The 23,322-nt window shown below is 38.3% G+C and overlaps 1 long non-coding RNA gene and 1 other non-coding gene across 2 annotated transcripts in view; one reads left to right on the plus strand and one right to left on the minus strand.

Annotated features, from left to right (window-relative positions):
* Positions 1-349: 349 nt before the first annotated feature.
* Positions 350-23,322, minus strand: part of LOC116657967 — a 166,335-nt gene continuing 143,362 nt past the window's right edge. The window contains exons 2-3 of the long non-coding RNA XR_004313156.1: positions 17,844-17,969; positions 350-1,216 (exon numbers count right to left, since the gene is read on the minus strand). This is a non-coding gene — a long non-coding RNA (uncharacterized LOC116657967). The remainder of the gene's footprint in view (positions 1,217-17,843; positions 17,970-23,322) is intronic.
* LOC116659392 lies at positions 20,331-20,467 on the plus strand. The gene has a single exon (XR_004314761.1). It is a non-coding gene; the product is annotated as a small nucleolar RNA U109 (small nucleolar RNA).

Genomic DNA, 23,322 nt, shown 5'->3' on the forward strand with positions numbered 1-23,322 from the left:
GCAACTCTATGTAGATTTATGTTGACAGGCCAGTAATTGTTCAGTTCAGGTAAGACTGGGCTCAAAACTGATAGCTAATATGGAATTTGTATCCGCTGGAAACTAAAGCTGGGTGTGAAGGCTAACCATCAATGCAGAGCAGGAGTTCTACAGCCAGGTAGGCGCCTTAAGTAGTGGTGTGTACCAACACTAATATTTAAATCCAGATGTATAATTCTAAACCACTGAGGGCTTGATAATAAAGTGTTGAAGGCCATAGTTCCAGAATTATGTGACACATTTTAGGACAACGGATAGAAAGCACCCTGTCAGCCGAGGGAGGCTGAAGAGGGATTCGAGGAGGTGAGCTGCCCAACTGGAAAAATGCGCAAGGAGCCGACATGGAGCAAAACAGCACTTTATTGTAGTACAAGTGGGTGGCGCGGGTGGCGGGCGGCGGTGGCGGTGGTGCTCAGCACTTTCTTCTAGTTCAACAAGATGGTGCCGCCTGCATGGCGCACTTGTCCTGCTTTTATCTATTCTGCCCCCACGTGTGCATTGTTCATGTCTTTGTTCCTAAGGCTTACATAATGCTACTTGCGCAAGCATATCTTTACTTCTTTGTTTATAAGGCTTACATAACTGGTGCTTGCTTATATTTACTCCTTACCAGGTACAAGCTATTGTGAACTTTGGCCTGGGCCCCACTGGCGATTTATTTAAGGCTGGGCCCCACAGCCTACTCACTTAAGGCTACGACACATCCCCAACATTCTTTCCCATATGGATGGCAGACATTGTATGTTAATCAGAGTCTTTAACTCTCCCAAGCTGAGTCTTCAGTTCCGAGCAGTCACTACCAATAAATAGATGTGAGAGGGTATGGTGGGAGCTGTTGATTTCCTGCCCAACAGCCATTCTTCCTTCCTTCCTTCCTCTCTAAAGAGCCTACCTCCTATAAGAGAGGATGGAAATTCAATGCCAGATGCTTTCTTAGGGTAATTATTCAAAAGCATGGGCATGGGTCCTACCAGGCCTCTTGGAAAGTATTGAATACACCTTTCTTCTTCAGCTGGATGTTGGTATATTTATGAGGTATGATTCCTGAAATGTGCCAGTCACGGTGTCCAAACCAATTTGGTGTGGATGGCAGAATAGGAAGATAAAAAGACTCTAGTCTCTGATGATTTTTATTGAGCCACTGAACCAACTCTGGGACGACTTTCCTCTGGATCTTCTGTTTTGTGAAAAAATGAATAAATCATAAATATCTGAGTAAATGTAAATTTTTCCTCTTATTTTCTTAAAGCTATATTACTGCTTAAACCAAAAATTATAGCATTGCCTTGTGGGGTTTATAATGTATGTAGATGTACTATAAATGACAACTATAGAATAAAGATAGGAGGTAGTAAATGGATCTATATGGTTGTAAGGTTTCTACATTTTTACATCAAGTGGTACAATATTAACTCTAGACCTACTGCAAAAGTTAAGGATGTACATTGTAATTCTTGTTATAACCACTAAAAATTAATGCAAAGAGATATAGTTTCTGTCCATAGATAGATTAAAATGGAATTCTAAAAAATATTCAAACAATTCAAAAGAAAGCATGAAACAGAAAACAGAAAAATAAACAACCAAACAAAAAACAGGGGAAAAACAGAAAACAGTAAAATGATCCATCTAAACTTAACCATGTTGATAATTGTATTAAATGCTATTAGTCAAAACACTACAATTAAAAAGCAGAGATTTTCTGAATAGATTAAAAAGCAAGACCCAACTATATGCTGTTTATTGCAGATACACTGTAAACATAGATACAGACAGGTTGAAATGAAATGTATGGGAAAGGTATACTATTCATGAAGTTAGATGGAATGGCTATATTACTATTGACTGTGACAGGCTTCAAGACAATGAGTATTATCAGAAATAAAGAGGGAGATTCCTTAATGATAAAAAGATCAATTCATTAGGGAAATATAACAATAATAAGTTTATAGCACCTCATCATGGATTGGATCACAAAATCAAACTCAGCTGAATGTTTTATACAATGAACACACACACAACAAAGTAATTTAGAAAAGCTAAAAAGAAAAGAATGCGTAAAATTGTAACAAACAAATGTGAACAAAAGAATGGGGACTGTGATCTCAATATAAGACAAAATATAACAAATTAAGATGCAGGAAGTGTATTTTATAATACTGAAGAGTTTCATGAAGATATAGAAGTTGTGAATATCCATGCATGTAATACAATAGCCACAATATTCATTAAGCCAAGATTATGGGGAAGAAAGGGAAATTAGACAGAATTATGTTAGTGATGATAGATACTAGTTAACCTCTCTCAGTTCAAAATGTAACAAACAATTAGACAAATAAAAGTAAGGATATAAAATATTTAAATACCATATCAGTAAGGTAGATTTGATTGATAAATACAGATTGATACAGATTGATAAAACTAGAGAATATAAGTGTCCACAGTAAAGTCAGAAAATAATATGATTTTGAGGGATTTAGCGATAAGTATACTCTGGTGAGAAGATGAAGAAGAGTATGTTCAAGGAAAGAGGACAGTGTTAACCTAAAAATTTATTTTTTAAAAATAGTTATCTAATGGAAAAATACAAAAAAAGAAAGATAAATTTTATAGGAAAATGTGCATTCAGTATGGGGTAAATAATAGGTAAATAAGATTCTTGTTTTCAAGGAATTTATAATCTAAAATGGGAGAGAGACAAGAGTCTTTAAAATACAAGTCAACAAATGAAATGTGCTATGAAAACAACATAAATATGTACTTCTGAGAGCACAGAGTGGGGAGTAATTTCTCATCTGTGGAGGGAAAGTTTGAGAAAAAGGATTAAGAAGTAATTTTAGGAAGCACAGGTGGGGGAAAGGGGAATGAGACAGGGAAGGGAAGGAAGTGATACAACATGTGCAAAGAGGAATTAGGGCTCAGTTTTCACAGCCAACTCCCACACGGAGACCGTGAACCATGTAATACCTAGTTGTTCCATCTGGGGATCAAGGAGTTGTGGTACCAACACTGTTCATCATTGACTGAGGGTTGCTTCTGGAGGTGTCATAAGTACTTATGGCCTGTCCCTCAGGCGAGCCATATTTCTGTCGTCTGACAGTCACAGGTGTGAGGGCATGTAGATGGGGCAACAACAGTATCTCCTACCATTTTGAAGGTTGAATAAGGATCCTGCAGGTAAAGACTATTTGTTGAATAAATGGAAGAGTGGGATAAATGGATGGATGGATGGGTGAGTGAGATGGATGGAAGAGAACACTCATATGGGATAACAAAATGAAATAGAATAAAAATGGGAAACAGTATTGTGGACTTTTGAGCTTATGCCCTTTTCTTATTTATACAGATCTTTATGTGTTGAGTATTAACTATTTTGGATCATATATACCACAAACATTTTTTCTAGTTATCATCATCTTAACTTTCACTAAGCTGATTTTAGAATTCATAGGTTATTTTAAAAGAAATACAAGAATTGCTATTCATAGAGGAAAAAAGAAATCCAAAAGCAATGGAGAAATAAACAGGGGACTAATTTGTTTCGGGGGCTTCCATGAAAGATCCATTTCTATGAATATACTTGGCTTGGTAGTATACTTTTATCAATTCAGAATGTGTACAATGTTATGCATATGATTCCAAAGGACTTCTGTACCTGGAAAATTGTAACCATGTAAAACGTATACTCTTCTGCATTTTTACCTCCCAGTGTATATAAAGCTTTTATTTAATAAAATCCAATGCTCAGAGATCTTTCTCCAATTCCTTTCTGCCTACATACCATTTTTGCAATAAGAGTGGATATAAAATGTTGTACCTTTCCACATGATTTGAAAATATGATACTTGGCTTCACACCTGGTCTGTTGATAGTCTTGAATTCAGCAGAATTCCAAGCAGAAATTCTATACTATGAAAACATTGTTTTAGCAGGTAATACCAGTAAAACAGAAATAGATATCTTCTTATAGCTCACAGCTACTCATCTGGAAAATCTTTTTAATAGTGGTGATATAATATGACTAATTAAGCCTTTAATAATCTAAGCATTCTGGGTTTTCCATGAGCACCATTAACTAATAATTCTACCCAAGTTTCCAGTGACTTGGTTATTTGTATTTCTTTATGATCATTTTGTCCTTTCACTAGGGGTTACCTTTTTGTCACTAAATATGAATTCATAAATCTATTTACTCTTTGGTAAAATAGGAGTAACATCCCTTCCAGAGATTTGATGAAAAAAAAAAAAAGACTAGAATTTCTGTTGCTAAATAGTTTTGAAAATCTGAGGGTGATTATAGTCTTTCTCCTATGCCTGTTTCACCATTGTATGTTTGGGGTGGGAGTGGGTACAGGTAACTGATCCCTTTAGTGCACAGGTCTTTGGATGGAGAGAAACTGGACTCCAGAAGCCATACTTAAGACACTAAAACTGAAGTGTCTCTTCTGCACCTGGACCTGATATAAATGATGAGATTCTGGGCTTTGAGCTGACGCTGTAATGGGATGAGATTTTCAGAAGCCCTGGGAAGGAGTGAGTGTATGTTGCATGTAGGAGGGATATATACAATCTGTTAGAAGGCATTCTGAGGTGGTTTTTAGATATGTTCAAAGTCTTAGCTACTCTTCCCTTCAAGGAGTGACGCTTAATTTCCCTCACCTTGAATACGGTCTGGACTTAGTGCCTATCTCCTAATGACTATGGTAAAGTAGAAGTGGCAGTGTGTGGTTTTGGAGATGAGGTCATAAAGGCATTGAGGCTTCCTTTGTGTTGCCTCTCTCAGAGGGAAGTTAGCCACCAGGCCATGAGGACATTCGGTAGCCTGTGGAAAGGCCCACATAGCAAGGTCTATAACTGAAGTCAACAGCACGTGAGGAACTGAGGCCCCTTGCCATTCACCTTATGAATGAACCTGGGACCTTGGGATCAGGTCTTCCAGCCCCATTAAAGCCTTCAAATCACTGACTGCAGTCCCTGCCATTATCTTGACTGTAATCACATGAAATACTCTGAGTCACCGAGCTGAGCATCTTCAAATGCCTGACCACAGAAATTACAAGATAATTAATGTTTGTCATTTTACACCATTAAGGCTGGGGATCATTTACACAGTGATAGGCATCTAACACAATGATACAAGGGTGATGTATCAGTTAAATATGGTCACAGTAACACTGTGTAACTAACAATCACAGAAGTCTCAGTGATAGACAACAATAAGCATTCATTATGGGTCAGCTGGGGTTCAGCTGATCTGGGCTGGGCTCAAGTAGATGGTTCTGTGAGTCTCAGCTAAGCTTGCTCATGCACCTGGGGCGAGCTGGTAGTCTTCCTCGTGTCTTTCTGACTTGAGACCAGCAAACTAGTCTGGGCACGTTCTTCAAGTTGTAACAGGGCAAGCCCAGTCATTCACATAACTTTCACATCTTTGGACATTTCCCATCCACTAATATCGCATAGGTCTAAGCTAGTTACGGGCTGACCTCAAAGTCCTCAGGGTGGGAGGAGAAATGTACTTTGCCTTAGGGATGAGAGAAACTGCAAAGTTCTGTGACAAAAGGTGTGTCTACGGGGAGGGTGAAAACTTAGGGCCATTAAGGCTACTGACCACAATCGAGGTGAAAGGAGTAAGTTTTAGAGCAAGCACAAAATGGTTTGAAAGGACTAAGAGCCAGACAGGAAGACCAGGGCTGACGCTACTTCCACCAATAAAGAGGCCACAGTGGTGAAGGTGGTCACACTACAGAACAAGTGTTCAATCTTGCTGAAACAAATACTATCCTATACATTCATCTCACAGATGAGAAAGAAAAAAAAAAAAAAAAAAGACACAAAGCCTCCAAAGACAGGCTAACACTTTTAGATGAAAATTATAAAGGTGATGCTTAGCTCAGATTTGTGCTGATGAATCCCTTCACAAAATCTCAGGGCCCTAGGAGCGTGTTAAAATGAGCTTGTATCATCATAAGAAAAGGGAATGAAAACAGATATCCATTTTAAGTTTCGTTTGACTTCACTGGATATGTCTTAATTTTTTTTTTTAATGATTAAGTTTGGAGTTTCATGCTCAAGTATCTTTTTTAAAACCTAAACATCTGTTACATTTATGTTAGGAATATATTTATGTTACTTGGAATAATGTAGTACAGGTTTCCCTTGCTATTCAAAAGTGGAGCGTTCCTATGAAACCTTTCGTAGGCAGAAGTGGCATAAAGCAGAGAAGCAATTACCTTAGGACACATGTTGCTAACGGATGTACAAAATCAACTGAGGAAAAGCACAGATGCTCTCAGTGGCTTGATGCTGAGTATACTTCCAGGGAAGGAGCTGGTAGGGCCATTCTCACTGCTTAGAGTGTGCACTGCTTCCAAAACAACTCCTGCAAGACCAAAGCTGAATGCTGTTTTGCTTTTTGCCTTTTTCCATAAAAGCGAACATTTTCGGATTTCTTTCAGTTAGCAGAAACAGGCACTAATGTAGGTCTTTTGTAAAAGTGAAATGGTATAAACTGAACTTTCATAAAGTGGAGGATGCCTGTATTTCTCAAATATATACACATATGACTAAGGCTGTCCTTGGAATTTCAGATAAGAATGTATAGTTCACAAATTGAGCAGTTTAGGGAAGATTATATATTTAAGTGTTCAAATTTAGCTTTTTTCCCTAACTGAAGTGAGACTTGAACAAATCTTTTTTGGACTGTGGCAGTCAGCTAGGTACTCAGTGCTTCAAGTAGAGCAAACAAAAAGCGTAGTGTAATTGAAGGAGAAAAAAAAAAAAAAGGAAAGGAAAGGAAATTAGTGAGCTTAACCACTTATCTCCATTTTCTTCTTTGCCCCTCAGTTTCCTCACCTGCAAATTGGAGGTTGTGTTCTTTCTACTGTTGGTTTTTATTGTTTTGCAAGATAAGTCTGCACAATGCATTTCCCAAGAGTCATTCACAGGCAGAACTCTCTCTCCTTTCCTTTCTCCTATGGATTCTGGAGCGCTATATTTTCAGATCTGGACTAGGTAATGTTTCTTAACCTTTAGATTTGTAAATTTGGACTAGATTATTTTCTCATTTCCTTCCAACAATAGACTATCATAATTAAACACAGCAGGACTGAGTTGGCTCACTTCAGTTGGGAATCTTGAGGCTAGGCCTTATTAGGAGTTAACCCAAATCTTGTTAACGAGAACCTGTTTTCTCTTTCAATACTGAGAACTGTTTTAAAAAATTTATCCCTGCTTTACTTCTCATCTGTACTAAAATGAGATGAATAAATTTAAAGAGGTGGTCAGTTTTATGACAATGAGTCATCTCTATGAAGGGCTCTTTCGTCTATAGTGAAGATTTCATCCTCAAAATTTCAAAATGATCTGGGAAAAATACTGCAGGGTATTAGGCAAAAATTATCACTATTGTGTTTTGGTGTTGAAATTATGTGACTTTTTTCCCCCACTGGATTCACAATAGTCTAGACTTTGATATCATTCTTTTTACTTAAAAAAATCATGCTTAAACAAATAGATGGAACAGAGACCAGGGGAGAAAAATCAATATTAGTACTGAAAATGTTTACTATGGTATTTTTTTAAATGTTAGGTTCAAATGTCCTTTCTAAAACCAATCCTGGCCTCTGACCCACAGTTTTCTAATGTTATGAAACAGGCTTCCTCACAGTAGAACACTTTAAGTGAAAGAAATGGTCTTTGACAAAGGAATCGCTGGGGTTTAGCCTGAGAATTTTGAAAGGGCCTCTCTATTTCACATATGTTTAACAAAGGATATCTAGAATTTCTTGTTTCATGCAAGTATATCACTTCGTGTTTAACTTCTGTATTTAAAGATCACTTACCTTCCAATTTTTTTTAATTGAAATACAGTTGACATACAATATTATGTTAGTTTCAGATGTACTACATAGTGATTTGATATTTGCATACATTATGAAGTGATCACTATTACAAGTCTAGTAACCATCTGTCCCCATACAAAGTTATTTCAACATTATTGACCATGTTCCATATGCTGTATATTGTATCCCTGTGACTTATTTACTATATAACTGGAGGTTTGTACTTCTTGATCCCTTTTACCTACCTCACCCACTCCTCTCACCCTGCCTCCTTCTGGCAACAACCCATTTGTCCTCTGTATCTATGAATCTATTCTCATTTTGTTTTGCTTATTTTTTTGTTTTGATTTTAGATTCCATATATAAGTGAGATCATGATTTATTTCACTTAGCATAGTACCCTCTAGGTCCATCCATGTTGTTGCAAATGGCAAGACTTCATTCTTTTTATGACTGAGTAATGTAACATTGTATATGTATATATACTTCTTTTTTATCCATTCATCCACCATTGGGCACTTAGGTTGCTTCCATATCTTGGCTATTGGAAGTAATGCTGCTAAAAACATAAGGGTGTGTGTATTTTTTCTAATTACTGCTTTTGTTTTCTTTGGATAGGAGTAGAATTGCTGAATCACATGGTAGTTCTATTTTTAATTTTTGGAGGAATTGCCACACTGTTTTCCATGGTGGCTGCACCAACTTACATTCCCACCAACAGCATATGAGGGTTCTCTTTTCTCCATATCCTTGCCAAAATTTATTATTTGTTGCCTTTTTGATGATAGCCATTCTGACAGGTGTGAGGTGTTGTCTCATTGTTGTTTTGGTTTGCATTTCCCTAATGATTACTGATGTTGAGTATCTTTTCACGTGCCGATTGGCCATCTGGATGTTTCCTTTGGAAAAATGTCTAGATCCTCTGCCCATTTTTTAGTTGAGTTGTTTGTTTTTTCACTGTTGAGTTGTATGAGCTCTTCGTATATTTTGGATATTAATCCTTTGTTGGCTATGTCACTTGCAAATATCTTCTCCCATTTAGTGGGTGGCCTCTTCATTTTGTTTGATAGTTTTCTTTGTTGAACGAAAGCTTTTTAGTTTGATGTAGTCTCATTTGTTAATTTTTGCTTTTGTTTCCCTTGCCTGAGGGGACATATCCCCCCCAAAATGACTAAGACTAGTGTCAAAGAGCGTACTTCCTACGTTTTCTTCTGGAAGTTTTACAGTTTCAAGTCTTATGATTAAGTCTTTAATCAGTTTTGAATTTATTTTTGTGCATGGTGTGATATAGTTCAGTTTTATTCTTTTGCATGTAGCTGTCCAGTTTTCCAAGGCCACTTATTGAAGAAACTGTTTTTCCTCATTGTATATTCTTGCCTCCTTTGTCATAGATTAATTGTCCATATAAGAGTGGGTTCATTTCAGCATTCTCCATTCTATTCCGTTTATCTTTGTGTCTGTTTTTATGCTGGTACCATACTTGTTTGACTACTGTTGCACTGTGGTATATATAGTCTGAATTCAGGGCGTGTGATACCTCCAGTTCTGTTCTTCTCAAGATTATTTTGGCTTTTTGGAGTCTTTTGCATTTCCACAAAAATTTTAGAGTTACTTGTTCTAGTTTTATGAAAAATGCCACTGATATCTTGATAGGCACTGCATTGAATCTGTAGGTTGCTTTGGGTAGTATGGCCATTTTAACAATATTGATTCTTCCAATCCAAGAATACAGTGTATCTTTCCATCGTTTGTGCTGTCTTCAGTTTTTTTTTTTTTTATCAATGCCTCATAGCTTTCTGAGTACAGATATTTTACCTTCTTACTTAGATTTATCCCTAGGTATTTTATTCTTTTTGATGTGATTGTAAGTGGGATTGTTTCTTTCATTTCTCTTTCTGATAGTTTGTCGTTAGTGTTTAGAAATGCAACAGGTTTCTGTATATTAATTTTATATCCTGCAACTTTACTGATTCATTGATGAGTTCTGGTAGTTTTGTGTGTGTGGCATCTTTAGGATTTTCTATATAGAGTATCATGTCATCTGCAAGCAGTCACAGTTTTACGTCTTCTTTTCCAATTTGGATGAATTTTACTTCTTTTTCTCATCTAACTGCTGTGGCTAGGAATTCCAATACTTTGTTGAATAAAAGCAGCAAGAGTGGGTATCCTTGTCCTGTTGCTAATCTTATTGGAAATACTTTCATCTTTTTACCATTGAATATGATGTTAGCTGTGGGCTTGTCATAAATGGCCTTTATTATGTTGAGGTATGTTCCCTCTATACCCACTTTGTTGAGGGTGTTTTTCCATCATAAGTGGATATTGGATTTTGTCAGAAGCTCTTTCTGTATCTGTTGAGATAATCATGATTTTTATTCTTCAATTTGTTAATGTGGTGTATCACGCTAACTGATTTGATGATATTGAATCATCCCTGCATCCCTGGGATAAATCCCACTTGGTCATCGTGTATGATCCTTATAATTTATTGTTGAATTTAGTCTGCTAATATTTTATTGAGGATTTTGGCATCTATGTTCATCAGTGATATTGACCTGTTGATTCCTTCTAGTGTATTTCTTATTTCAGTTATTGCATTCTTAATCTCTGTTTGGTTCTTTTTTATATTTTTCTAACTCTTGTTAAAAACTTCTACCTTCTCACTCTAGTCACCCAATTTCCTCTCAAGTCCTTTGAACATCTTTATGATCATTACCTTGAACTCCATCTGGTAGATTACTTGTCTCCAATTCATTTAGTTCTTTTTCTGGAGCTTTACCTTGTTCCTTTGTTTGGAACCTACTCTTGTCATCTCATTTTTCCTAATTTGCTGTTTTCATTTCCATGTGTTTGGTAGGCTGCGTATGTTTCCCGATCTTGGAGACGGGGCTCTTTGTAGGAGTCATCTCACGCATCACAGCAGTGCACTCCTCTCTGGTCAGCAGAGCTATGTGCTCTAGGGATGCCCCCTATTTGAGCTGTGTGGGTCCTTCTATTGTTGCAGGCTGACTACTGTGGGTGGTCTGGTAGGTGTGGGTGGTTGGGTAGGGGTGCCTAGTCCCTGATCCAGTTGGTTGCCAGGCCCTATTCTTTGCAAAAGCTGCTTGGCACTGGTGGGTGGGGCTAGGTCCTGGGTTTTCTTGTGGACAGGACCAGTCCCAGGGCAGCTGTGAGCTCAGGGGATTTTAAGGCAGAGGCCTGCTGGTGAATAGGGTTGTAGCCCCACCCAGTTAGCTTCTTAGCCTGAGGCCTCCCAGTACTGGTGCCACAGACGGGTGAGCAGGGCTGAGTCTCAGTGCCAATAAACTAGAGGGAGGATTCCAATATGGTGCTTCCTTGAACCAGTGTCCTAATGATAGAATAAGCTCCCCAGAATGATTGCCACCAATGTCTATGTTTCCAGGGTGGGCTCCAGTTGCCTCCTGACTCTTTGGGAAGGTCTGCAGGATCAGCTGGTGGGTCTGACCCAGGCTTCTTTCAAATTACTGCTTCTGCCCTGGACCCTGGAGCATGTGAGATTGATGTGTGCTCTTAAAGAGTGGAGTGTCCATTTCCCCTAGCCCTCTGGCTCTCCCAAAAGTAAGCCGGCCATCAAAGCCAAACATTCTGGGAGTTCATCTTCCCAGTGCAGGACCCCACAGCTGGGGAACTCAATGTGGGGTTCAGATCCCCTGCTCCTTGGGGAGAAGCTCTGCAATTCTTATCCTCTCATTTGTGAGTTGCCCACCAGGGATTATGGGTCTTGACTGTACCATGTTTCTGTACTGTCTACTGTCTTGTGGTTCCTTCTTTATATCTTTGGTTGCAGAAGATTGAATTTTCTTAATTATAGTTTTGGGTTTTTTTTAACATCACTATTTTATTTTGGGATAGACTTATTTTGCTTGAGGTTTTAGATAAATTTCCTGGGCTAGCCATAACTATTCAGGCAGGTTTGGAGGTAATGTGGCACAGGTATAAGAGTCAGACCATCTAAGTTCTATTTTCTAAGTACTATGGCTTGGGGGTAGGATGGGGAGCCAAGGAAGCTGAAATCTAACCAGCTCTCCATTTACTAAGAAGTACACACCATGTAGATGTTTTTTCCTAAGTTGCACAAAAGTACCCCATGGGCTAGCATTGACGATGGCTGTATTGTTGAGGGGAAAGTGGAGGGTCAATGTGGTCCTTGATGGCGTCTGGCAACTAGTGGAACAGCCATCATCCTATCCGATCTTTAGATGACCATCCATGTAATTTGTTCCTCATTCCCATCTCCAAAGCCCTCCATTTCTATCACTCTCTCTGTGCTGCTTTTGGGGGACATGGAAATCACCCAGGCTGTGCTGGGCATGGGGAAGCCTATGTCACTGTCTCCTGTGCCATGTGCCTAGGGACAACATGCAACAACTTCTCCTCGGAGGTTTTGCCATTTCCACAGGCTCTGCCTGAACAACCAGGCTGGGTTTCCTATAGACCATCAGCCTATATAGAGGTTTTGAATCCTTCCTAGAACTCAGCCCAAGAACTGGGGGGCAAGCTCCCTCTTTCTGGGATCCTTCTGATGCTGTTACCACTTCTCTGTTTCCACTGCAGTAAGATGGAGTCTGCTTTTAGCTTGAGGACTTCTTTCTCCTTTAGAGGTTGGAGACTGACAGAGAATGGAGTGAGGCTGAGATGTTTTGCTCTTGGTTACATATTTTCCCATGTATGTTGTAGGTGTCATGGTTCCTTTTTGATTTCCAAATGGCCTAAGTTTTAAACAACCAAATCTAAAAATAAGCTTGTCTAAATCTTTTAATTTTCTGACACAGCCTTTTCCCTAGTCAAGGAGATAGAACAATCTGGTTGTCTGAATGGTGGTGGTAGTTTGTATGTGGGGAGGAATCGGGGGCTGGAGAAGAAAATATTGGGGAATAGGGGTACAACAATGCTTTAATATTTTAAAATATCAAAGATTTTTCCTTGTGCTCTTTTGTTAGTCTTAACTAATGCCCTTATGTAGCATCTGTTTAATAAATTAAATCATTTGGCACATCCCTGAGAATAAATCCCAGGTGCAGTGAACTACAGTTGTGAAACTGTGCCTTGAGGGGAAGGTTACTCAAGGGCTAGAACAGGCCTTCTGTGCATGTAAGCTTTATTTGGCCAGGTTTTCCTAGAGTGGAGCTCTCTTTATTTTTGAGAAAGGGATTTAAAGTTACAGTGCACATATGGGTGATGACTTTTGGAATGCATTCTGTTTCATGAGACCCAAGTTGTGACGCACAGGGGTGAGGGTGTGGGGATTGCTTCCTATTGGAAGCATCCTGGTTATTTCTTTGCCTCTCTTTCTTCCAGTTGGTTTTCCACAAGGTTGGAGGGAAATGGAAACAATTCTGCTCTGAGATCATTGTCTTCCTCTTTTTGGCTGCCCCTTAATTCTTTCTTTGGAATCTATTGCTTCCAGAAATCTGGAGAATTAAAGAAAGTCTGGAAGTGTTTCTTACTGGAAAAAAGTTTGGCTGTGTGTGTGTCTCTTTTTATAAAATTCTTTTTTTTTCTTTTTTCTTGAGGTATAATCTAAGTGTGGTGAAATGCACAAATCTTAAGTGAACAGTTTGAGGAATTTTTTCCTATGTATATATCCACATGGAGTCACTACCTAGATCAAAACAGAAACATTTCCGTGACCGGCAGCTTCCTAGTGCCCCTTCCCAGTCAATACTTACTCCCCCAGGAAACCACCACTTTGATTCCTGTCAGCTCTTTGGTGGACTCTCAGGCATTCTATTCTGACAGCTGGTGAAGTAAGCTGGCCTGAGAAAGAAGGAGGGAGCCCCAGGGCATTGTGGGACAGCCCCAGCTCTCTTGTTCTGTCTCTCAGTACTCCTTTGCTGCTGCTTTTTGTTGGATGAGCTTTTCCCTCTGGATTAGAAAAGTCTGAGATGCAGGTGCTTAGGGAATAAGGGTCAAAGTAGGTCACTTGGCTTGCTTTGGTTCCAGGCCTCAGGCTGCCATTGGCTGGGGAAATAATATTTTTCAAATATTCCACCCTAATGCTTCAATAAGAATGCTTTTACTCTTTTTCATAGTCTTCATTCTTCCCCTCCACAACGCTGTCTCATCTCTGCTATAGCCTGTGGCTGGCAACATAATGTGGCTCTTTGTTGTAGTATACATTTGTAATATGCACTTTGCCTTAAGGAATGCTGTTGAAGTGGGTGGTTGCTGAGATTTAAATCTTGCATGTTGTTCTGGAGATTTCCATAAAGCTTTCTAAACTCGGCGGTAAAGAGCTGGTCCTGTAGACATTTGTAAGAATGGAACACATGAGACCACTGGGGGTGGAGTAATCCAGCTGTGCAGGTGCTGAAATTGGTGTTACCTCAATGTGACCCACTAAAGAAAAATACAGAAGTTGGTGCAAGTTGTTGAAGAAGGAATAAGACTCAACCTGAGGGCCCTGTTGAGTGAGAGAAGAAAAAGAATTTGGGAAAGGGAAACACTGATTTCCTATTCTGGACTTCAAGTTCTATGTGTAAAATTGAAGGAAAGATCTACTTGGGGGGAGCATTAATTTATTTCTGCGGCAAGTATGACTTGTTAATTGGAGTAGCTTCATCATCTTAAATTTATAGGGTGGTGGCCAAGTTCAGAGATTTCACGCATGAGACTTATGTTCTCATGTGATCTACATTGTATGACCCTTTTGGTGAACTTGGTTATAAAGTTTAGACCAGCTTAAACTGATCGTTCTAAGTAGCCAGCATGGGTTTTCTCTGTTGTGGTGTATGTTGGTTGGTTTCCCAGTGGTCTCTGTGTATATGGAAGGATATTTGGTTCAGCAGACTTAACTTTTTTCAGGTGCAGACTTTATTCTGGGGAAGGTCCAAATACCTGAATGAGGAGGGCTTTATTTTATGGCCTTCCTCCCATCTTAGAAGCTCTAAATCTCCCCAGGAAATTGGTACAATTATTTTTTTAAACATCCTCAATTTTTGTTGTTGTTTGTTTTTCTCCTGCAGGTAGAATGCTGGTGCTCATATGACTAGACATAGGGATATGCAGCGATGGGAAGGGCAGATTGTGGGTCACTGACTGGGGCATGTTTTCGATGGGAAGAATTGTATGTTTACCCTCTGCTTTTGACCTATGTTTTTCCTTCACCCCAGGCCACTTCAGATGTTCTCATCCAGATTCTGAGTACTCTGAGGGGTTCTTTCTTGCTGAAATCTCTTCTCTTTTCCCTGCAAGACCCTGCTGTGTTCATCTTCTTTCCAGCCTCTAGAAATTTGTTGAGATCTCATATCTACTGACTCCTTCTTGTTCTCTTTTGCTGTCTGCAGTCTTGAACCAAAGACTGTCAGGCATAACTTGGGACGTCAGTTAGATACCCATAGACAGTTGTATACAGTGTGATTTTAAGATTGAATTAACAGCCCATTCTGGATTATTTCAGATGCTTATAGAGTAAGTAGAAATATTCACAAGGTATTGAAGGACAGGACTTCCTCTCATACCTAGGAGCATCGACAATTCCCTGACAAAGGGATAAGCAAGATATTCTGATAGTCTCTCCTGCTAATTGACCGTTGAATTGCTATTGAGCTTGTTAGGTTAACAGGCTAAAAAACAAAATGCTGGTGAATGTTGGCTTGAGAGAAGATTACAATTCCTCCATAAATAATTCCATTTGTGGCAGAAACGTCTATCTGCCCAACTAAATCCAATTTTCCTTTCTTAACATGAAAGTTCTTCCCCTCCCCCCCTTTTTTTTTCCGCTGGTTGTGGCAATGCTTTCAGATATTTATTTTTCCAGACTCCCTTACGGGTAGAGGTGTCATCTGATACAGTTCTAGCAAATGAGATATAAGCAGAAGTGATGGGATTCTGGGAAAGCTCTTTAAAGGTGATCGATTTGGCTGACAAAAATCCCTCTTTGCCCTCTGCTCTTTCTCCTGTCTGAAGGGACTTTCAAGATTCTAGAAACTCAGTGTGTTCCAGAAGGGGCTCTGGAACCAGTTCCTTGTCCCTTTAACCCATGTGGAAGGCAGAATTTAGAGGAGAGCTCAAGTTGGTAGGTCTCCTTTGTCTGGGTAGGAGTGCTATTTAGTCCTTTTTCTGATTTTACTTCCTATGCATATATAGGCATTTCCTACTTAATTCCACTAATTCATTTCTGAAAATCAGACTTTGGTACAAGAACATTAGCAGAAAATGGATTTCACATTATTTTAAATTGTAAAAATTATATTGTCCTGCATGTTAATCCCAAACTCTGAGCCAATTTCTTTTTAAAATTTTTGAAAAATTTGTTTTATCTTTTCAATCGAAGTATAGTCAGTTTACAATGTTGTTTTAATTACTGATGTACAGCAAATTGATTCAATTATACATATATATATGTGTGTGTGTGTATATATATATATCCTTTTCATGGTCTTTCTCATTATAGGCTGTTACACAGTATTGAATATAGTTCCCTTGCTATATAGTAGGACCTTGTTGTTTATTTATTTTATATATATATAGTAGTTAGTATCTGCAAATCCCAAACTCTCAATTTACCCCTCCCTCCCCTCTTATGATCCTGATAACCACAAGTTTGTCTTCTATGTCTGAGTCTCTTTCTGTTTTGTAGATAAATTCATTTGTGTAATTTTTTTTAGATTCTGTGTATAAGTGATACTGTATGATATTTTTCTTTCTCTTTGTGGCTTACTTCACTTACTGTGACAATCTCTAGGTCCATCCATGTTGCTGCAAATGGTATTATTTTATTCTTTTTTATGTCTAAATAGTATTCCATTGTATAAATATACTACATTTTCTTTACCCTTTGATCTGTTGATGGACATTTAGGTTGCTTCCATGTCTTGGTATTGTAAATAGTGCTGCTATGAACATTGGGGTGCATGTATCTTTTTGAATAAGAGTTTCTTCCAGATATATGCAATTTCTTAAAACGTAGTTAAACATACCAAAATACTGTGTACAATAAATAAACTCTCTTTAAGGATGGAAAATGTTTAAAATATTACTTCCTAGTCACCCCCAAAATTGATATGGATTTGTTTTGTATGCAGTTAATATAATAATATTGGTACCTGCAAGAATTATACAACCACTTAGCTGACACTTGAGGTTCTTTTCATATGATTCTTTTATTTTGGCAATTTGAAAATAACTGAGACTTTTTATGTGTATTTGTTTTGGTTAAAATATTGTATTGAGTTTTGAGGACATGTATATACATTTTGCCTATATAAAAGTTGTCCCTCAAAATGTTATATTGAGAGATACATACTATCATGAGGTTTGGGTATTAAAGACCAAGAGATGTTCTACCAGGAAAAGAGGAATTGCCTGCATTTCTTTCAGGGCCTTCTCTGGTGGTAGATTGATACCTCTAGGTAGGATTTAAAGACTCAGAATTTCATGTTCTTATTAGCCATCCTTTAATCTTGTCCCATTCCAACGCCCTTATCATATCAGGACTTAAATACCTTTGTACACTTAGGGGAAAGAGTTATAAGGAGAAAGTAAACATGTCAAATGCCACCCAGCAGCAGATTTTGAAAGGTTCTCATGTAGAGAAGGGAATTAAAAAAACACAGCCATGAATTCTGGACACTTGACCTGGCATCATAATGAAGATACTTAAAGCAACTCTAATAGAATTCTTTTTAATTCATTCTGAAGCTCAGAGATATATGAAATGTTCCTTTTGCTACAGAATCAAACAAACTTGGATTCAAATCCTCCCTCACTACTTACCATCTTTGTGACCTGTTTACGAAGAAAATTGTAAAACTTCATTGAGAAAGATTTTAACAAGTTACCAACATAAGAACAGCTTACATGGTTTCAGTTTGTCTTTTAAAGCCATGGCTGTCTTTTACCTGCTTCTGGCATATTAATGAGCTTGAGGTTAGGTAAAATCTTCCTTTTGACCTCTGCACCGTCTCCACACCTCCCCACAGTCTTTGGCCGAGTCATTACCTGCTGATCAGCTTGTGCGTCAGGCCCTTGAACCATGGGTGCTCCTTTGTCTTTTCTCCTTTGACCAGGCAGAGTATCCTGACTTTCAGTCCATGGTTCTTCTTGTCCAGATTGTTCATCACTGGGCTGTTGGGTAAAACAGGTCCAATCAAATTATTTTACTTTTTGAGGCCAAATTTCCCTATGGTAAGAATTGTTGTCTTGAGGGTTTTTTTTTTTTTCTTGGTGAGACTTAAATGACATACTATTTGTAAAGCATGTAACACAGTGCCTGGCATAAAATAGATCCTCAATATATGAAATCTTAATTCATGTAATAGCTGTTAAGGAACTACTCTATGCCAAACACTATGCCATACTATTTGTAAAGCATGTAACACAGTGCCTGGCATAAAATAGATCCTCAATATATGAAATCTTAATTCATGTAATAGCTGTTAAGGAACTACTCTATGCCAAACACTATGCTAGGCACTGGAAGTATATCTTGAATAAGAATTAGTCTTCACTCTTAAGAGTCTTATATATCCCAACAGGATGTAGAAAAGAAAACTGAGGAGGACAGCATACTGTGATAGATGCTGCCAGATGAAAAATTACAGGTTTTTATGAAAGCATGTAAGAAAGGTGCAGATTTTAAAACTGGAAGCTCAAGGCTCCCAGACAAAAGGATGCCAAAGCTGAGGCCTGCCAGGTGAGTAGGGATGAGCCAAGGGAAGAGGGGAGGAGTGCATGGGACTCCCAGTGGACCATGGAGAGATCAGGATGGTTGGAACCAAGAATGGCCCACCAAGGCTAAGGCTAAGAAGGTGAGGATTGAGGCTGGAGAGGAAAGCAGGAGAGTCATCAGTAAGGCCTTATCATCTGTGAGGGATTTAAAACATTATCCTAAAAGGGATGTGCAGCCATTAAATGTTTGTAATCAGGGATGGACATCATCTGAAAGGCCTAGGGTTTTAAGAATATATAGTCAATCGTCTCAAATGCTGCAAAATCTGCATCTAATAAGAGGAGAACTAAAAGAAAAAATTTCTGTGGGCGTTACAAGGAGAACATTAGTGACCTTGGGAAGAGCAGTTTGCGAAAGAGGGTAGAAGCAGAAGCCAGATGATGTTGGGTAGTGATATAAATTGGAAATGAGGAAATGGTTACAGATGTCCTGTAAAATAGATATTCCACATGGGCAGGGAATTTTGTCTACTGTGGTCTTTGTTGAATCTCTACCACTTAAAGCAAAACCTCACATGTAGTTTACACTTAGCAAATATTTGCTGAATGAATCAATCAACTATCTATAAAATTTGACTCTGAATAGAAAGACAGATCCATACCTAGATGGAGTGAAGGATTGGTAGGGGGTGGGTGGGTTTTATTTGGAGTGCAAAATTGTATTTAAATGCTGGGGAAGAAGTAGAGTGCAAGTCGGTGGCAGAGGCTGAGAGAGCTTTGTTTGGAGATTTTATTTTCTCTTGAAATGAGACATGAGATTGTCAGTTGAGAATGAAAAGGGAGGAGAAGTGAATGTGAAATAGTTATGATGAAAAGTGGTGTGAGGTGATATCTCATTGTGGTTTTGATATGCAATGAAATGTTACTTAAAATACTTGCTGGACCTCTAGACCTCTATTAGAATGGGAAAGAAAGAAAGAGAGAAAGAGAGAAAGAGAGAAAGAGAGGAAAGAAAGAAAGAAAGAAAGAAAGAAAGAAAGAAAGAAAGAAAGAAAGAAAGAAAGAAAGAAAGAAAGAAAGGAAGGAAGGAAGGAAGGAAGGAAGGAAGGAAGGAAGGAAGGAAGGAAGAAAGAAAAAGAAAGAAAGAAAAAACTGAAAACATCTAATGCTGGTGAGGATGTGGGACAATGGGTACTCTCATTCATTGCTGGTGGAAATGCAAAATGGTACAGCCACATTGGAAGACAGTATGACAATTTCTCACAAAATGAAACATACTTTTACCATATGATCAGCAATTGTACTCCTTGGTATTTACCCGAAGGAGCTGAAAACCTATGTCCACACAAATGCCTGCATATGGATATTTTATTCATAATTACCCAAACTTGGAAGCAACCAAGACGTCCTTCAGTAGGTGAGTAGATAAATAAACTGTGGTCCATCCAGGCAGTCGAATATTCTGCAGTACTAACTAAAATGAAATGAGTCATCATGCCATGAAAAGACATGGAATAACCTAAAATGTATATTACTAAATGAAAGGAGCCAATCTAAAAAAGGCTACATACTGTTTGATTCCAACTATATGACATTCTGAAAAGGGCAAAACTATGGAGACAGTAAAAAGATAAGTGGTGGGAATGGGCTAAGGGAGGAAAGAATAGGTGGAGCACAGGGGACTTTTAGGGCAGTGAAACTATTCTGTTTGATACAATAATGATGAACACATGTCATTCTACATTTGTCAAAGCCCACAGAATGTTCAACACCAAGAATGAACCCTAATGTAAGCTATGGACTTTGGGTAATTAAAAAATGCATGATATATATTGAAAAAAATACATGATTAAGAAAACAGGAATACATCCATAACATCCTACATTAAAAAAGGAGTTCTCAGGGCTGCCAACCTTATAGCAGAGGTTGAGTAATAGTATGTTTCTCCTACATAAAAGAAAAAGAAGAAAAAAGAAAAAAAAAGTCAGTCTCATTGGGACTATGGGACTATTTGTGTGCCTCCAATTCTCTAGAGACCTATGTAATGGAGTCAAACACCTTGGGCCTTGCAGTCCTCTGCACACGCAAAGGAACACTGGGTTATTTACAAGTGATTTGTTTGGCTGATACTTAGCCAAACTTAGCATCAGTATAGGGTCCTGGAGGGAGACTGGGGGACTGGCTGGCACTGGGGGAAGAGCCAATCTCATTTGCTAACTCTGCATATTAAACACATCCATGCAGATCAAAGACAGAAGACAAGACTAGAATAAGAGTGAAGAAAAATCAGGCATTTGACACTAAAAAGATTACTTTTTTGAAAAAGAGTCCCAAAATTTGCAACTGGAATTGATGCCATTGAATATTTACATCTTTTAAATTTCTTTCCCTGTGAAATCTAGGAAGCTTCTTTTTTGCCTCTCCGGCTATACCATTTTCCCCCCTCCCTCTTTTTCTCTTTCTTTTTGCACCTCAGCAACCCTGTTTAGGCAGTTTGCATTGGAATCTTCAGCCCTGCCATGACATCTAACAACGCCAATGGCCTGTTTGTTATTTCCACTTGGCTGGACCTGCTCTCTCCTCAAAATAACTTGTTTCAAGACTCCCTCCTCTTAATAACACAATCAAAACTATGTCTGATTCTTCTTCCAACTTCTCCAGTATATTGATTGATTTCTCTTTACATACTTTTGGGATGTACAAGGAAATTCATTTTTCAATTTTTTAAATTAACCTGGTTCAAAATATTAGATGCTTCCATTACTTTCACTTCATTTGATCAATCAGTCAAAAAATCATTTTACTTTCTTAGCATGTGGCTTGACCCAATTTTCTTTACATTCACATTGCTCTGCCCCCGTTCCTGTCCTCAGTACCTAATATGTGGACTAATGTCATTTCCCCCCACTCCATACTCTATTACAAGATATTGCTTTCATAATACTGTTCATTGGCCAAAGAATTTCAACAAATCCCTTATGCCAATTGTACAAACAAAGCTCCTGGCATTCAAGGATGGCCAATATGTATTTACATCCTGTTTATTCAACCCACACCCACCACCCTGCTGTACCTGTACTGTCAAGGACTGTTGGAGAAGCACATGGATTGGCACCAGCACAAACTCATTATCTCTATCCAATCTCATGAGATTTCCGTACCAATGTCAACATTCAGCTTTCTCTGCTCTGCTCCTTGACGGCTATTCTAAATTTCCTCAAGCATTAACCCAACACTCTCATTCTCAGGAGGTCATTTGTTTGCTCTAGAAAACTGAGAAGCTAGATAAGATTTTAAGATTTTTCATAACTATCTTCTCATATTCTTAGAAACTTACTGGCATTCATTGTTAGCAACTTGAACCTAGTATTCTGAAAACTGTTCAGTGGCACGTTTTGTGCTCTGACTCTATTCCATTGGCCTCTGGGCACTTGCTTTATTAGTCAGTTCCCCTCTCTTCAATCTCTCTCTTTTCCCATTGGTTTTCTTCTCTTCAGCATAAAAAATAAGCAAGCATTCATATGTTTGCCATAAAAAACTTAAGATAAATTTAAGGTGCTCTGTAAACTTGATGGAAGTATAATTAGGTTTAGAAATAATATGCAGATATTTATGCTGGCAGCTATAATCAGAATTAATTTAGGAATAAGTATATCACAAAGTTTAGAATCTATAAATGTGGTACAAATTTTTTCAAGACTCATTCTTTCCTTGTGTTTAAGAAGAGAAATTTGGGATGACTTAGAACAGTCAGCATGTCTAGCTATGAACTACCTATTATCAAGAGATCTACACAAGCCAGTAGACATCTGCACATCTTCAGCATGGAGAGGTGGGTTTTTAATGATCATTTGGAAGAGAGGTGGTGGCTATAACAGCAATAACTTACCAAAAAGAGTCTCTCCCAGGGAATTTTTTCCTGATCTTTTGCAGTATCCTCCTCTAAGTCTTACTAAGGTGTCTACAGGGCAAGACTGTGTACCTGCTAGCAGGTTTTCTTGGAAAAGTACAAGGTACAGCTATTCTCCCAGAAGCAGACACAACGGGAGCAAAGACAAAGATCTTCTTACACATCACTAGCCCAGTTCTTTGAGTCCAAATATCTTTGCTAGATTGTAACTTCTATAGAACAGCATATATTTTATTACCATTACTGTGCCTACATTGCATGCTAGGTGCTCAATAAAACTTACGTAAAACTTAAAAAAATCTTTACAAAAGAAATATATATTAGAAAATATATAGAATTATAAATAAGCGAAAAGCAGAAGACTTTAAAATTATCCATATATTCCCTTCCAGAGATAATTTCTATCAACATTTGTCATATATCTAAGCCTATGTGACTATGCACTCCTTGCAAAATGGAAACTTCAGTTACGAGGTAAAGTTAAGGTCCTCTTTGACCACCATGGATTGTTCTATTCTCCCTCCTCTTCAGAGATAGCCACTATAATCAGTTTGGTTTATATCCTATTTGCAACTTCGTATTCAGTCTACTAGCAAATCTGGTCATCTGTGCCTACAAAATATGTTTCAAATTGAATTGTTTCCCCCCTCCAATTCTACCACCTTGGTCTAAATCCCCATCTTCATTCTCTGGATTCCTGGAATAATCTCCTACCTGGTTTCCTTGCTTTGAAGTTTATCCCCCCTTATCTAATTTCCACATAGCAACCAGGATGATCAGTTCAACTATAAATCAAATCATGCCACCCTTCCATACACAGCCCTCCCAGTGTCTTCCCTCCTCACACAGAATAAAATGATGATCAGACCCTACAGAATCTGGTCGCTGGGTAATTTTCTG

This window comes from Camelus ferus, chromosome 2 (genome assembly GCF_009834535.1).
Source record: "Camelus ferus isolate YT-003-E chromosome 2, BCGSAC_Cfer_1.0, whole genome shotgun sequence".
NCBI lineage: Eukaryota > Metazoa > Chordata > Mammalia > Artiodactyla > Camelidae > Camelus > Camelus ferus.